At 38.2% G+C, this 14,805-nt stretch overlaps 1 long non-coding RNA gene across 2 annotated transcripts; it reads right to left on the reverse strand.

Moving 5' to 3' along the window:
* Positions 1-239: 239 nt before the first annotated feature.
* Positions 240-13,041, reverse strand: LOC117605603 (uncharacterized). Of its 2 annotated transcripts, none has more exons than XR_013063387.1 (9): positions 12,280-13,041; positions 8,368-8,831; positions 8,066-8,159; positions 7,901-7,940; positions 7,789-7,837; positions 6,496-6,645; positions 6,046-6,256; positions 5,282-5,352; positions 240-1,652 (listed from the first exon to the last, which is right to left on the reverse strand). It is a non-coding gene; the product is annotated as an uncharacterized LOC117605603 (long non-coding RNA). The 2 variants fall into 2 exon arrangements; XR_004581751.2 differs by lacking the exon at positions 240-1,652 and adding an exon at positions 1,669-4,118 and having other exon boundaries at positions 12,280-13,040.
* Between the last annotated feature and the right edge of the window lie 1,764 nt (positions 13,042-14,805).

Here is a 14,805-nt window from a genome sequence, read left to right on the forward strand (position 1 = left end):
TCTGATTTTTAAAATTACAAAACAATGACCAGTTTAGATTTCCATATAAATTCTAAAACATAGTTCTACAGATACAGTTTCGTACTCATCCTTCAAATAAAATCCACCTCAAAGATGAAATAAAAAAAATAAGAACCACGAAGAAGGACGACCACTTCAGTGAGAAAAGAAAGAAGCTTCCATCAAAGGAAAACATCTCGGACAGAGCGTTGTGATTCGAATGACAGCTGATCTGGAATTAGAATGACTGGTATCGGACGTGTCTTTGCATAGTTCAACTCCTCCCTCTCCTTTCGGAGGCTGTTGGCGTGTGGCGACGTTTCGAGGATCGTCGGGGGATCCTTGGTGATCGAGGAGGTGCCATCAGTCACCGGCCACGAATCCGACGGGGGTTGCGCTGTTCGCGCGAACGCTCCGTTTAGTTAACCCCATTCGCCTGCTCCGTTAACCGCACGACGTGACGACGCCTAAGCGTCTTGGTAACCGGTGCACCTCGAAAACGATTCCTCCGATGGTTGCTTAGCCTTACATCCTCTTTGTGACGATTTCATTATTGGTATTCGGCGAGTTTGTGTCATTTTTTCACCGAAATGACCATCGTATGTACATACGTAATTGTTATAATCAACACGGGCTGTGAATGACGACTACAAACGGCAGCGATGACGAAAAAGTTAATAGCAGGGGAATGCATGAATGAAGCAAACTGGAACGATTAGCCACGAATAAAATCTTTGAACCGTGTTATTTTTAATTCAAGGTACAATCTTGCCGGCTAATGAGTGGCTAGTGTAAAGCTGGAATGTTAATCAGCCAGAATTCATCAATCATTTCTACAAAGAAAATGTAGAACGATGTGATTTACGAAAAGTAATCAGATATGTGTGCGAGTTATAACAAGAAAACGAATAGATATAAATCATAATCAGGTTGTTGTAAGAAGTCGCCGTTAAATAGCATTTCTATCCGTATTTTCTTTATTCTTTTCCTCTTTATTCTTCGACCGATAGAAGTTAACGAAGCTTTCAACATTTTTAATTTTGTCTTCTATCTGGAAGATTACAGATGTAGATTTCTTGACTCAATCGATGCAAGAAATAAACTCATCATTCTTTCATTTCATCGCCTGAAGAATTTCTATACGCACCCTAAGATCGATTCCCCACTTACTACGACTGAGACAATGCGAATCGAAATACCTCGGAAAACAAGAACAACAATATGCAAGGTATCGCGAGATTCTTGAGCATGACAGGAAATGAGTGACAAGTATGCAACTGGAGTAAGGCGCAGGACGGTGCAGTATGGAAAGTAGCAAAGCTATTCCTGTGGTTGCTGTTTCCTCTTGGCAGTTACCGACGCCAGTGTGCTCGCCAACCAGCACCCTCTCCCTTGTGTCAGGCATATCATTAATCTTGCTATGTTTTCTCGCGCACTTGGATGTGGATTTAGACTCGAGACTCCGCGAGGATCTCTGGAAACGTAGGTAAACGCGTCCACCGCGACCCCAGAACCGTTTGTCTTCATTCGACGACGCCGATTGAACCTGGCTGCTGCCCTCTCTTCTGCCAACTTCCGCCGGATACGCCAACTTCTTCGTGGCTCGAACTCGGTTTGCAGTTTCTTCTCAACGTCTAATCTTCTTGCGATCCCTGAAAAAAGAAAAACGTAGAGATATTGGATCGAATATTGGATCGAATAGGGGGTTGATTCAGGGCATTTTATACAAGTTCGTTAAAATGTTATCATTTATTTGTGATTTTATCTAATTCGTTTAATTTCAAATCAAATCTAATTCGTTTAACTTCAAACCCTACCCCTTACATAAGTATTGCAACAACTTCGCACCTCTTTCATGTACAGAACCCGAAGCAAAACATACAATTATGCTATTATTCAATGCATAAACACTTTGAACTACACTGCTTGAAATGTCAGTCATTTCATAGTTACTTTCTTGCAAAGAACGTCTCTTACCTAAGATTAAATCTCTGATCGTTCCGTAATTGGGGCAATTACACAAGGTATTACACAATCATTACTTTAAAGCAGAATTGATTCTATACAGTACAATATTTCCTATTTTAAATTGCAGTTACTATCGTTAAATTACATTTACCATTCCTTCAATAATCAGTTAACGTAATAGGAATAAATTCATATTAAATTTAATTGGTTTGCAACCCTTGTTTGATATTTCCAACCCAAACCTTGTCTAACTCTCAATTACCTACTCAAGCCACTTCGAGACTTGACTGAAAGCAGAACACGATTACACCGTTCTTGTAAATCGAGCTTAATGGAGAAACTCGTGCCACGAACGTCCGGTTATGTGTTTTTACCGTTTACCTGACACCGTTGGCTCGCGACTATTTTTTTGCGATTTCGTGTAAATGATGACGTTTTGATGGCAACGATGTTTACAGGTAAGTTAATGACTCGGCTGCATGGCTGACTCTAATGAAGGAATTCATGTCGGACGTCAGGAAAGGTGCCCACTTGTACTCGACTGCACGAGCACATCATGGTTAAGGACACTTTGATGGTGTTTACGTATTAACTAATGATCCTCTTTAACTTGTGAATTCTTTGATGAAAGAGTGACTTAGGTTAGGTTCGAGTTAAGGAAGATCCTTTCGAATCAAATTTTTTATTAATATGGATAATTTTCATATTAAAACGAGTCTAGTGAAAATTTCAATTAGAACTCATGAAAATTCTTGAACAATTACTAAAAGAACTTCAATTGTATTTTTGGTACAAACTGCTCGAATCAGAATAAAATGATCGAATCAATGTTTCCTCGTTAATCACGACGATACGTGCGTCATGGTACGCTTCATCGGTTTCCAATTAATTTCTTTTTTTGCACTCTGCTCTGAATTGTAGATTTTCCACTAGGAACTCTGTTTTTTCTTTCAATCCTTTCATTGATCAGCTAATCCGTGTCGTGATTACAAGCTGCGATTAGATACTCACACGTCACCAAGGGCTAATGAGTTGCGTTGATCATCATCAGTGATAAGGCTGTTCTGCGATAAGTGAGCAAATAAAATATGCTTCAATTAAGCGACAATTGCACTTCAGTAGCACTGTAATCATCTTGAGTTTTAATGATCAAGGATCGTAAATTATACTAACGGCTTGTATAATAAAATGCATACGAACTATCTTGTAGATTGTAGTAAAAGATAATTTCTTTGTGAAAGAGGTAAATGATAGAGAAATAAGCAACTTCAGTTATCGTGTTATTTGAAAAGAGGTCAATCATTGAGTATAAAAGGATTGTCGAGGATCGAAGTGTTCTATTCAGTTCTCAGGTATGTTCCTATCAACTTGGGTTAATTCAATCATCAATTTAATTAAATTAACAGTATTCTATTCTAATTTATATTAGCCGTGGATGGACAGTCATTTATTTCTATGTGTTATTGTTACATGGCAAAATTATCTCTTAATTCAAAATTCATTTTTGCAAGTAAATAAAAATTGCTAAAATAAACCAAAAATATAGGGGTGTCATACACCCACCACACCACCCATCTCATTTTTATTCATCACATTAATGCAAAGTTAAACACTGACAAGCTTAGATTTTTAATCTTTCATTCCATGGAAAAATTCTGTATTTCAAAACAATATTTACGAAGGAGGTTTCACGTCTGCCTTTATAAAAGCGTGCAATCATGTAAAACGTTCTTTTTCCGATTGGAATCATTATGAAATACACTGGCTTTTTTTCCTTTTTCTTTTTCTCTCTGTTCGATTGGCGCACGCGCGAGAAATGGGCAGGCTACTTGAACGGTAATTACGGCCGTGTATGCACTTCATTAGCACTTACCAGCCGTTGCGTAACGAGCGGCGTGTCATTTTAATGTGAACACGATCAAAGATTAATGAACGCGTAGCGGCTGTTACAGAGGGATTCAAGAAAACGCAGCAAAGCCACGCTCAGCATCTTCTGATCGACCGTGAATAAGAGGATAAGGTGTCGAATTAAAAAAGATGAGACATCTATCTAACCGTTCGCTTATTCTTCCATCACGAATCGTCGTCCTTTCTCGTCATCTTGGAAAATACAATCCGCTTATGCTTCTCTTCGTGGATTCTTCAAGATACTACTTACATATTAATTTTTTTTTAATGAAATTCCAAATGGAAGACTGCGGATTACAAATATCAAATTAATTAAATTTTGAGGTGCTTTGTGTTTTTGGGTTGAGGATTTTTAAGGGTCTTCGTATATAATGGAAATGAAAAATTTGCAAATTTAGGATTTAAAATTAATGGAACACGCTTAATTGATACGCTTAATAACTAATTTAAACTTAACGAACATTTACAATTAAAGGATTATTAGTTTACAATTTACGAATTTTGAAGCTATCTGTACAGGCTGCACCAGGAATGTGCAATCTAATGCAGCGTGTGTAATACGTGCAATAGATTGTCGATAGATGATTATTATCCTTTTAGAAATTCTGTACATCTTATCTACTTTAACATACAAATCAATATAAAATGAAGATGATTGAAGAAATAGGGGTTGAAGACACTTGCAAGACCCAAATTGATCACTATAGTCCATCCAACGAGACAATTTCGCAAATGCATATAAATTCACGTGCTCGAAACAGGCTCGACTCACTGTATACAGACCTCGACCGAAGCGTTAGAAGAACTGGAAACAATTGTGCGTCGGCCCTGCGTCGAGCGCGCGAATTTGTAAACATATACTGACTCGTCTCATTGGACGGACTATAGACACGTAGCCAATTAATTTGAACCTATACTAACAGAAATTCATTGCAAGTATCGTGTCATTTACTTTGCACTATGATTAATGAATTTTTTAACGACCTTCAATATCCTTACCACCATCTTTCTCCCTTGACCCCATTCAACTATCATTTTTTAAATTTCTTACAATGTAAATGTTCGATTTTCCTAAGATACCGTTTCTATCTGTATCTTCATCTTCTCTTTTGTTTGACGATAGAACAGGTATTGAAACGCCAGTACAATTGTTGAAGATTATCGCGATATCATTGAAAAATGTTATGGGAAACGTTAGCACATAGTTTAGAGACCACACCGTAGCTCTGTATGCACCACACAAACCTCTCTAGAACCGAATTTGTCGCCTCTTATCAAACAAATTCGGATCTACAGGGTAGATGTAGAGCATTAACTGGGCCTTCTCCTATCGGCACGTTGATTTTACAACGCATAACATTTCAGAGAATTTTCAGTTGTCTATGATTTTGAATAACATACGTGCCTCATTTAACTTCTTCGTTGGCCCAGTATGCTATTGACGGTGTCCAACCTTCTCGTCATCATTTGGTCCACCTAAAAATATCCTCTAATTAGTATCTTATTATTTATATTTTAATTAAAGCTTAATGATTTTGAAAACGAAAATTCATAATTTTGGTATTTGATTGATGCCACAATTATAAGGTAGTCCCGAATTTAATAGAAACACTTCGAGCATCCTTATTCCCGTTCCAAGAAGTAGAATGTTTCTCAAAGGATCCGATAAACAGTTAAAATTGCCGCTCTCGCTAGCCCAGATCGAGAGTAGCCGAAGTGCAGAGTCATTTGAAAATAGAACGATTGTGTCGAGTCATTGCCTCGACGAACAGGGTTGCATCTATTTCTGCAAAGTGTGCCACGAAACGAATCCCATTAGTTGAGTAAAGAAATTTACCTCGAATTTCACTGGATGAGTATAAGTAAAATTTGGAAATTAAGAATTAGATGCTTAAACCATTTCAACAAATGATGCAAAAATCATTTATTCTTAAACGATTTCAGAAATTGAATTATCTAAAAATTCCATCCTCTTACGATTATCAAAATTAATATAAAATACCCTAAAGTTTCTTCTAAAACATCAATAATACCAAAAGTCATCAAGATTCGTTGGTTGGAGTTGGTGATTTTGATACACTGTTAAAGATAAATCCTGTTATGTCACTTGGCACACTTCCAGGACGTATATCGTGTCTGGTTATCTTAGCGACAATAATCATATTACACCTGCACTATCGATAGTGATTGATGCTCGTCCCTGGGATCGAAAGCACCTGAGCGTTAACGGCTCACGGATGACACAGCTGAATGTAGCAAGGTCGTGTTCTTCTTCATCCTCTTTCTCCTCTTATTCCGTAGCGGTACAGCTTCTTTTATTTGAGCGTGTCGATGTACCTTGCATTTCCAGGTTACTTGGTCATCGGCGTTCCTTGTTTATCTGAAATCATCGATAGTCATGGATCATTTCGTAATCTTAAAAGTAAACACAATTAAAACCTCTTTTATTCGATCTAATTAGGGGAAATAATTTATGAATATCCAATATTTTACTATGAATTTCGTGATTACCTGAAGCGTCAGAGAACATCGGAAAGGGCCATTTGTCAGATTAAGTTTGTCTGTTTATATTGAAAGTTTGAAGAGGGAGGAACACTGTGGACTGTCAAAATATTTTACCTCGGATTATTTTGTTCAGGGAATTGAAACAGATAGGACAACGATAGGCTCCCAAATTCCTCGAGCTTCGAGTAGTGGGTTAATCCTCTTAGAATCCTCTCCTTCCGCTTGCCAATCCGGGATTAACTTGAATTAGGCGGGTACTGGTTTCTACAATCAAAACAAATCAATGTTAGTATCTTATTTAGATATCGATATTGTTAATCCCCTTGCGTGTTCAATAAAATAAAATTCAGTATAACATATCGAAGAATGTGAAAGGGTTGAAAACGTAAGGGGTAATTCATGTTCCAAGGGAGGAAATAAATCGAGTAATTTGAGATTGAAAATTAACAAGCTGTCGAAAATTTGTCAGAAACCTTAATCCTTCGAAACGTGACTTCGAGAATGACATTCGAAACGAATTCTCAAGGGTGCATATTTGCGAGCAGGTAGTCATTGATTTGTATCCTTGAAGAGCCAGTAACCTCCCTCTTGGGACCAATAAACCAACATGAATTACCACTATGAATGTTAAAACCCTCTCTAGATATGCAGAAGAAAATTTTCCACCCCATTCTAATTTTAGTAGAAGCACCGTTGTATATTTCGTACAGCCACCGCTCGAAAGTTAATACTTTCAGCACGAATGGTGCTATGGTACTGCTTTAATTAACATTTTACAATCCCCTCATATTGCAGTCATGAAAAATTTGTCACTGAGTTTTCACTCGGTCCTTAAAATGAAGGAAGATTTTACAAACGACGCATCACTAGTTTCCATAGAAAAATATCTCCCACCACGAAGCATCCCGCGTGCAGAGGGCGTGCTAATCCTAGAATCCTTGGGTTCCGATAGGTGGAGCGAGGTCGGTGGTTGCTCGAGTTTCTCAACGTCTCCTATCGACCCGATTTCACCCTCTGCTCGCCGTAACTGCCTACGCGTCTGCACCCCGACGCTATTATCCTCGTTCCCTTATTCGCATAATTTTCCGTATTAGAACTGTTGCTCCCGAAACCATCGAAACTTTTCTCGGTCGAAGCAGAACTAAGTTTGGTTACGGAATAATGGAACTTCCACGAACGATGATATACTCGCCGTCGCTAATTCCCTGGAAAATGTTGCTCGTTGCACTGAAACGGAGGGTATGATAAAATAATTTGTGTATTTATGGGAACGGGTGCTGAAACTTCTTCGAGCTGATAATCGGATTTTGAAAAATCATTTTCTTAAATAGAAAATGATGAAAAACTTACATACCCTTAATACAACGGTGCTTCAATGAAAATTTTGAAAACTTTGATTTAATATACCTGAATTTTCCATATTTCCAGTTTTCCACGGGTGAGATTAAATTTGTATCTGAAATCAAACTATGTTAGATGGAATTTGATCTTACAGTTTTGTTTTTTATTAATTACATACCAATTATTTATTTCAGCACTCTTTCTGTCACGTTGATTACCTGAAAACAAACGTTTCTCTTAAATTGTGAAGCTACTGATAAGCAAATGGATCGGATGTAAGCAAGCAACTGAGAATTGGCTTCATTTGGAGTGTCATAATGTGCACAAATGAAATATAGTGTACCGTGTAAGCGACGATAAGAGCAGCCGAGTCAGCATCAATCAACCCCTTCGTCGCGAAAGTCCCTCTTTGAACAATCGACATCCGCACTCTATCCCTGTTGAAAAGCAAATCGATCGTGAAATAATTATTTAGCATGTATAAAATTTCAGAAAATAAAATACGATTAAAAATGATTTCAATGTTTTATCATTTTAAATAACACACACCATCAAATCCACCAAATTCACAAGTATTCCAATACACTTTCTTTCAATTCAAAAATAAAAGAAAAATTAAATCACCACCATAACAATGCTACACACCTCCAAAAGTCTCAGACATCATCACCCTCGTGCATTCCAAGCGTGTAAATCACAATCCCCGAAAAAGCTCCAAAAAGACAAAGCTGTCGATGCTGCAACCACCGTGGAAGTCACTTTCGTACAAATCCCAGCCGATAGTTATAGGTTTGTCTCGAAATCGGGAAGAGATAAGACCCGGGTGTTAGTCGAATCTTCCCGAGGAACACAAAGAGGAACACACACCGGCTGGTCCGATGGCTGAACGGGACGTCATGGCTGAACCGACGAATAAACCAATAAACGGCGCAACCATCTGCTTGCCAGCCGGCACATCTCTGTCCTCTCCCCGTCTCCTCGGTTTCACGGCCTTCTGTCCTCTCCATTCTTCTTCTTCCCTCCTGTTGTTTCTATCTTTCTCTCTCCTGTTTCCCCTCGGCACCACCATCTTCGCCAACATCACTAGCAGCACACCATTTTATGCGATCCTGAAATGAAATCCACGCGAGGGCTCAGCATCCGTGGGGAACTCCCGTTGCTTTTATTCCACGACAATGAGTCCCATCCACCCAACGTTCATTGGCTTTCCCTTTCTTTCTATCCCCTTTACCGAAATTCCACATTTTCCTCGAGCTAGATAGAATTTCCACCGATAAGGGTGAAAACCTTTCGCTACTGACTCGATCGCCCCGAAGGAGAGGGAACCGTGTGGGGTGGCCAAGGTGAAATCGAGAGGGTGACTCACGTAACGGTTGACGATGAACGGAAAAGGGATTTTCGTTGCCTCGAAGATATGGAATGGAGGGTTGGCGATGAGTTTTTCATGTTGAGAAGATAGGGGTGCCCTTTTTCAAAATTGTAAATCGAAAAGTGAGCACGAAAGAAGAAAGTTTTGTGTTCGAGAAGAGGAAGAGAGTGCAATTTTGAGAATTTGAAAGTTCCTAGCAAACTGGCCAGTGAATCGAAGGTCGATTGACCGCCATTATTCTTTGCCTATTAGCTCCAAAGGTCCACGATACCTGCTTCGAAGGCAGGCGAGGAAAAAGTTGAACAATAGTATACACCGAGCATCCCTGCTATATTGCCGTAATAAAACTACTCTGGTGCTGTGTCCGTAAAACCGGACGTGCAATTCCGAGAAGATTTTTAGCGGCCCCGTTAACTTTGCATTTTCAACGGGAAGAGCAACGTGGAGGCTCGTTGTCTCTAACTGCCTCTAATCGCCAGTTGCCGACCATCTTAATCGTTTGCAAGAAATGATAAAACATCAGGAACCAAAGACCGAACTAAACATCAAGTACCATTATAGAAAATTTAATAATTTCTCCGCTGAAAGTAAAAAAATATACAATTTTTGTATTTTGGAAATTGTAGAAATTCTTGCATTAGAATTAAATGTATTAATTAACGGTGTTTGCAGTATCATCGCGGGACTTCATTAGATTATCTTAAAAGGACCAATTAAATTTTTTTCCGAGTGTGGTTAAAAAAAACAGTTTCAACACTGGTGTGGTCGAATTAGCGTGTAGTTTATAACATCATACTGCATCGGTATCAGTGGTGGGAAACGACTTGTGCCCATATGGCAAACTATAAAAGAGCAACGAGACCTCGTTGCGTCTCCCATGGTCGAATTGCGGCGCGTGACGTCACTTCTCGCGGAAACGTGTTAATTTACGATCGCGACACTCTAATTTCTTGATATCAAGCGCCGTGAAATTGCGCGGAAACAACGGGAATTCACCATCGGGAGTAGCGGAATAAAATCTATTTCACTCGCTGTCAACGAAATTCCATTTCGATTTCACTCTCCTGATTAAATTAAAATTTCACTGTGCTCCAATTTTTCTGAATATCGCAGTTAAATGGTCGGATGAAGGAAAAGGTTTTATAAAATTTCTTAGTATTTAGATACTTATGGTTTGTGAATAGAGTTATGGCATATCGAAAGGGCAAATATTCAACAAGTAAACGTGCTGATAGGTTGTGAATGATGCGTTTAATATCTAAAAATCGCGGTCTGTGTATTGTGTGGACAACATCGATCATCGGAAGCTTCGTCGCGTCATGCCCGGCTCTTGTTCGTTCGGGTGTCGATTCAACAGACCTGTCGGTGTGTTTTAACTAATAACAAGTTTGCGAGACACTTAACATGATGTAGTGCACCAGCATGGAAAATAAAATGACAATATTTGCAGGGATAACGCTACTGTTTGTACACAGGTACTTTCAATTTTTTTAAACATCTTACATCACAAAATTCTAAGTCTAATAAATAAATATTCATAACGCTAAAGAGATTACATTTGGAACAAATTTCAAAGATAACTTAAATCATAAAATGGTAGATTTCGAAATTTCTCTTGTTACAGTCAGAAAGCTACAATATAAATTAAATTCAACCATGAAGAAATAATGATCAAGTTTGCCAATAAATTAAGAAACTTTACCAGAGGGAACTATAAATGAAAATCAAGGATTAATCGAGCCAGGACGAAGTTGAAGCATCGAGTGGGACGTACCAGCAAGTTTAGGGATCGAAAGACTAGACGTGGAATGTGGGCCGAGTGAGTCCTTGATTGGAGTTATAGCCGGTTTGCCCTCGTGCACACACGTTCACTGAATATTGTCGTCTTCCTGAACGGATTCGAAAGCAACTTGCTAAATGGATCCACGTAGAACGTGACCAAGTCGTAACGGAAGTATACTTCAAAGAACACAACAGTGAACTTCAATGAGGAACCATCTCAGATAAGGTTCTGTTACAGAGGAAATATTGAGCTCCTGGAATTTTAATGAATGTACAGATAACCTTAAACCTTACATGTGGAAAAAAATCTTAAATACATTTGCAATGAATGGAGCGAGGGAATGTAGCATCAGAGGAAGAGATAAGAAGATAGAGCTCAGTGTTTATTCCTGTTTGATTCTTTTTTATCAAAACATTAAATTTATACTGCAGTGAATTAACAATGGTGATCATGTGAGCCCCAATGCAACGAAGAACTTGAAGTGGGTGTTCTTGTGTAGATATCCAGATACCTGGGTACCTAGTTCCATATATTTCTATTAGAAATTTTTTATGTCCTGCATTCTTCGGATATTTTCATCTAGACTTAGGTTTCCAAAATCAAAATTTATGTAGCAAATTTTAAATATTAAAACCTAAATGGGTACCCAGATTGTCCGCACAAGTACGTTAATAGAATGTTATCGTTTACCGAGTTGAAAGGAATATCACATCTGAAGAAAGTCGATCGATTTGGACAAGGATGTCCCTTTGGTTACTTTTTGTGAAATGAAGCGAAAGCAAAGTGTGCCGACGAAGGGCACCGTGCAAATCGATCGACGTCCCGCCAGATTCCGAGACGTTGGCCGAAACGGACGAAAAATCCACCACCGTCGGCGCCACTGGGAAACTTCTTATGACCCGCTCCAAAACAGAATCCTAATCACCAACCTGTCCACGATCTAATGACGTCGGTTTTGCTTCGCTCGAATCACCAGGTTATTCCACTTTTGCAAGAACATGCAATTTCGAGCCTAATGTCAGTTGGATTTGATATGGTGGACGTTAAATCGTGGACAATTTTGAGGTATGGAATGCGGTTTTGATGCGTAAAGCTTGTAAAAATGTTGAGGTGTATCTAATTTGCGTGAAATTTGATCAAACACTAATTTATAATAAGAAAGATGTCAAGTGGTCATTAATTTACTTTCGTAATTAATAAATTATGACCTTAAATTGTAATTGGAACTTGTAATACGAGAAAGAGGAATTTACTGGGTCACCATTGTTGCTTTGGAAAATGGACAAATAATGAAATATAAAAATCTACATGAATTTAAATTTTACGAAGTAGTCGTGAAATAAATGAGTTAAAACTATCAATAAGAAATCACCACGAATAAGTCTACGCCATTGCAAATACTCACTGTAGCGAAAGATATCAGTTGTTCGCAAATATTTGGGGGTGCATCGACGGAACGTTGCTAGACATCCCCGACAAAGCTTTCACCACCCCCTTGATACAAGATGGTAGCAATGGATTCCCGGCGAGTCTGCGCTTTGAGGGTTGAAAACGCATGCATTGACACCAACGCAGATAATTCAACCCCCATATCTCGGAACCTTTCTACGACTTAATAAACGTAACATACTTGGTAACATTAAGAAACTTAACATAATGATCGTACATCGTCACAATCTCCAAATAGAAAAGTCCTTTCCAAATATCACTTTTCACTCTGAATTAAAACGAAACAATTTTTTTACAACCCCGTCACCCATTTTGCGTTTGAATTAATACACAAAGGTACAAGATACTCCACTTGTCAAATCTTTTGTATCAATCACTTGGTTCAATTTTTAAAACAAATCACTGGGATGTTAAAATAATTCAAAATTTAATAAAGATGTTTGAAACAGCACAATGGAGATCGAACACAGTGTTTTTGGAAAATCCAACGGGTCACGCACAAGCGCCATGGGACGATGGATGTTCGAGTCTGCGTGGTAGAAGATGGGAACACAGTAGATCGACGCTGGGCGTCGCCATCGAGGGGTTGAAACTAGGGTGGTTGGTATTTCGATGGTTGGAGAGGGGTGAATCGTTGGCGCGTACAGCGGAGCGGACAGTGGCGTGTCCGTTCGGCTCCACGGAGTCGTGCAGACTGTTCCATGGTCCGGCCTCGTCCCTCCTCGGGCCAAGAACAGTCATTAACATAAATTGTCTTCGGTGACAGTTATTTCCACTACTCTTCGCTCCACTCTACCGAAATAATATTAGGCTGCCGCTAAAGTTCTATCCTCTGGTAGGATAGAAACTTCATTTTTGAAAGTGACTTTTAATTGAAATTAATGTACCTTAAATTGAATTTTGCACTAATTTAGATCTAAAAGAAGGATACAAATTTTATCAATTGATGCAAATATCAATTTTTTAATTTTTATAAGCACTTATAATCAATGCTGCAAAATTATAATGAACAGAAATATGGTTAACAATAATGAAATATCAAAGACCATGTTGAAATAAGAGAAACTATTACTTGATGAAGCGTAGCATTTATTTTAATGCCATCTGCATTCTGATCAATTGCAGCACCCAGATTGCGGCATGTTAGTACGTACTATTTATATTCCGCATTCCTTGTACATACCAGTAATTTGTCCATGATATTGACCATGACCTTGAGTCTGTCGACGTATTCGGATAGACAGCCTTCAGAGATTGCATAGTCACGAATAGTATTCCAGTCATTGATCATGGACGCGAGATATTCCGTCCTGATAACCGATATGCCTTGGGTCTTTTGGGCACACAGATGTTGAACTCGTTGATTTTCTTTTCTATCATGACGATTTCTAACTTAATTAATACATTTTCATTAAAAATTTCACATCTGAAACTTCTATATAGTTCTTCATTTCATATAGTATTCAGGACTTAAAGTAAAATAAGTGGTGAAGACAGATTTATAGTCTTGAAAATTTACATTAATATGAATATGATTAAGATTTCATAATTAAAAAGAAAAAAATTTAATTTAGGGATGATTTTTTAAAAACTACTGTTACTAGCTGTAGAGCATTTGCGATTTTATCAACTGAAGATACTATAGGGATTGACTTTTTCTGTAAGGAAATTACTGATAGAAGATATATTTTCCCAATTTGTAGAAATAAAACTTTCAACATCTACTGTTACTAGCTATAGAGCATTTGCGATTTTATCAACTAAAGATAGTATAGGGATTGACTTTTTCTGTAAGGAAATTACTGGCAGAAGATATATTCAATTTGTGGAAACATAACATAAAAGTCATAAACTGTAGTATCGACGTTTGCATCACGAAACGGTTTCCACCCCTAACAGTAGATGGATGATTTAAACGGATCAAATCTGTACGGTATGTAGCGCGAAGTTTTCAATTGTTCGCTTTTTAAAATTTGAATATTAAAGCTTAATAATTATACCAAGGTAAAATTATCAATTTTGCTCATTTCTAATACATTAGAAATGCCTGTATATTTTATTACTTTCGTAAATATTAAAATTATAGTTTGACTTTATGTTATCCATATAATTTACTTAAAGTTTCATCTTGACCAATTATTCTTAAACTGTAATTAAAAATATTTCATTTAATTCAGTGAATCTTGGTTACTCATCTAATATTCCTACGCCAATGTGGCACGTCCAGGTGGTCGTAGGTCACCCGTAGCCGACTCCACCCTTCGTGTGGTAGGCTTAACCAGAAAGACCCACCTATCGTCCGCATCAACCCCCACTTCCTCTTGACATAATTTGATTCATGATGGCTGTACAACGACTACGACGCCATCTTATAGCATACTCTAGAAATCGTTGAAAACCTGCATCGCTGGATATTGTAGACTGTAGATCTTGAAGAAACAGACATCTACCATTGGTTACAATGCACCTGTCAGATTGGTTG

This window comes from Osmia lignaria, chromosome 14, assembly GCF_051020975.1.
Source record: "Osmia lignaria lignaria isolate PbOS001 chromosome 14, iyOsmLign1, whole genome shotgun sequence".
Taxonomy (NCBI): Eukaryota; Metazoa; Arthropoda; class Insecta; order Hymenoptera; family Megachilidae; genus Osmia; species Osmia lignaria.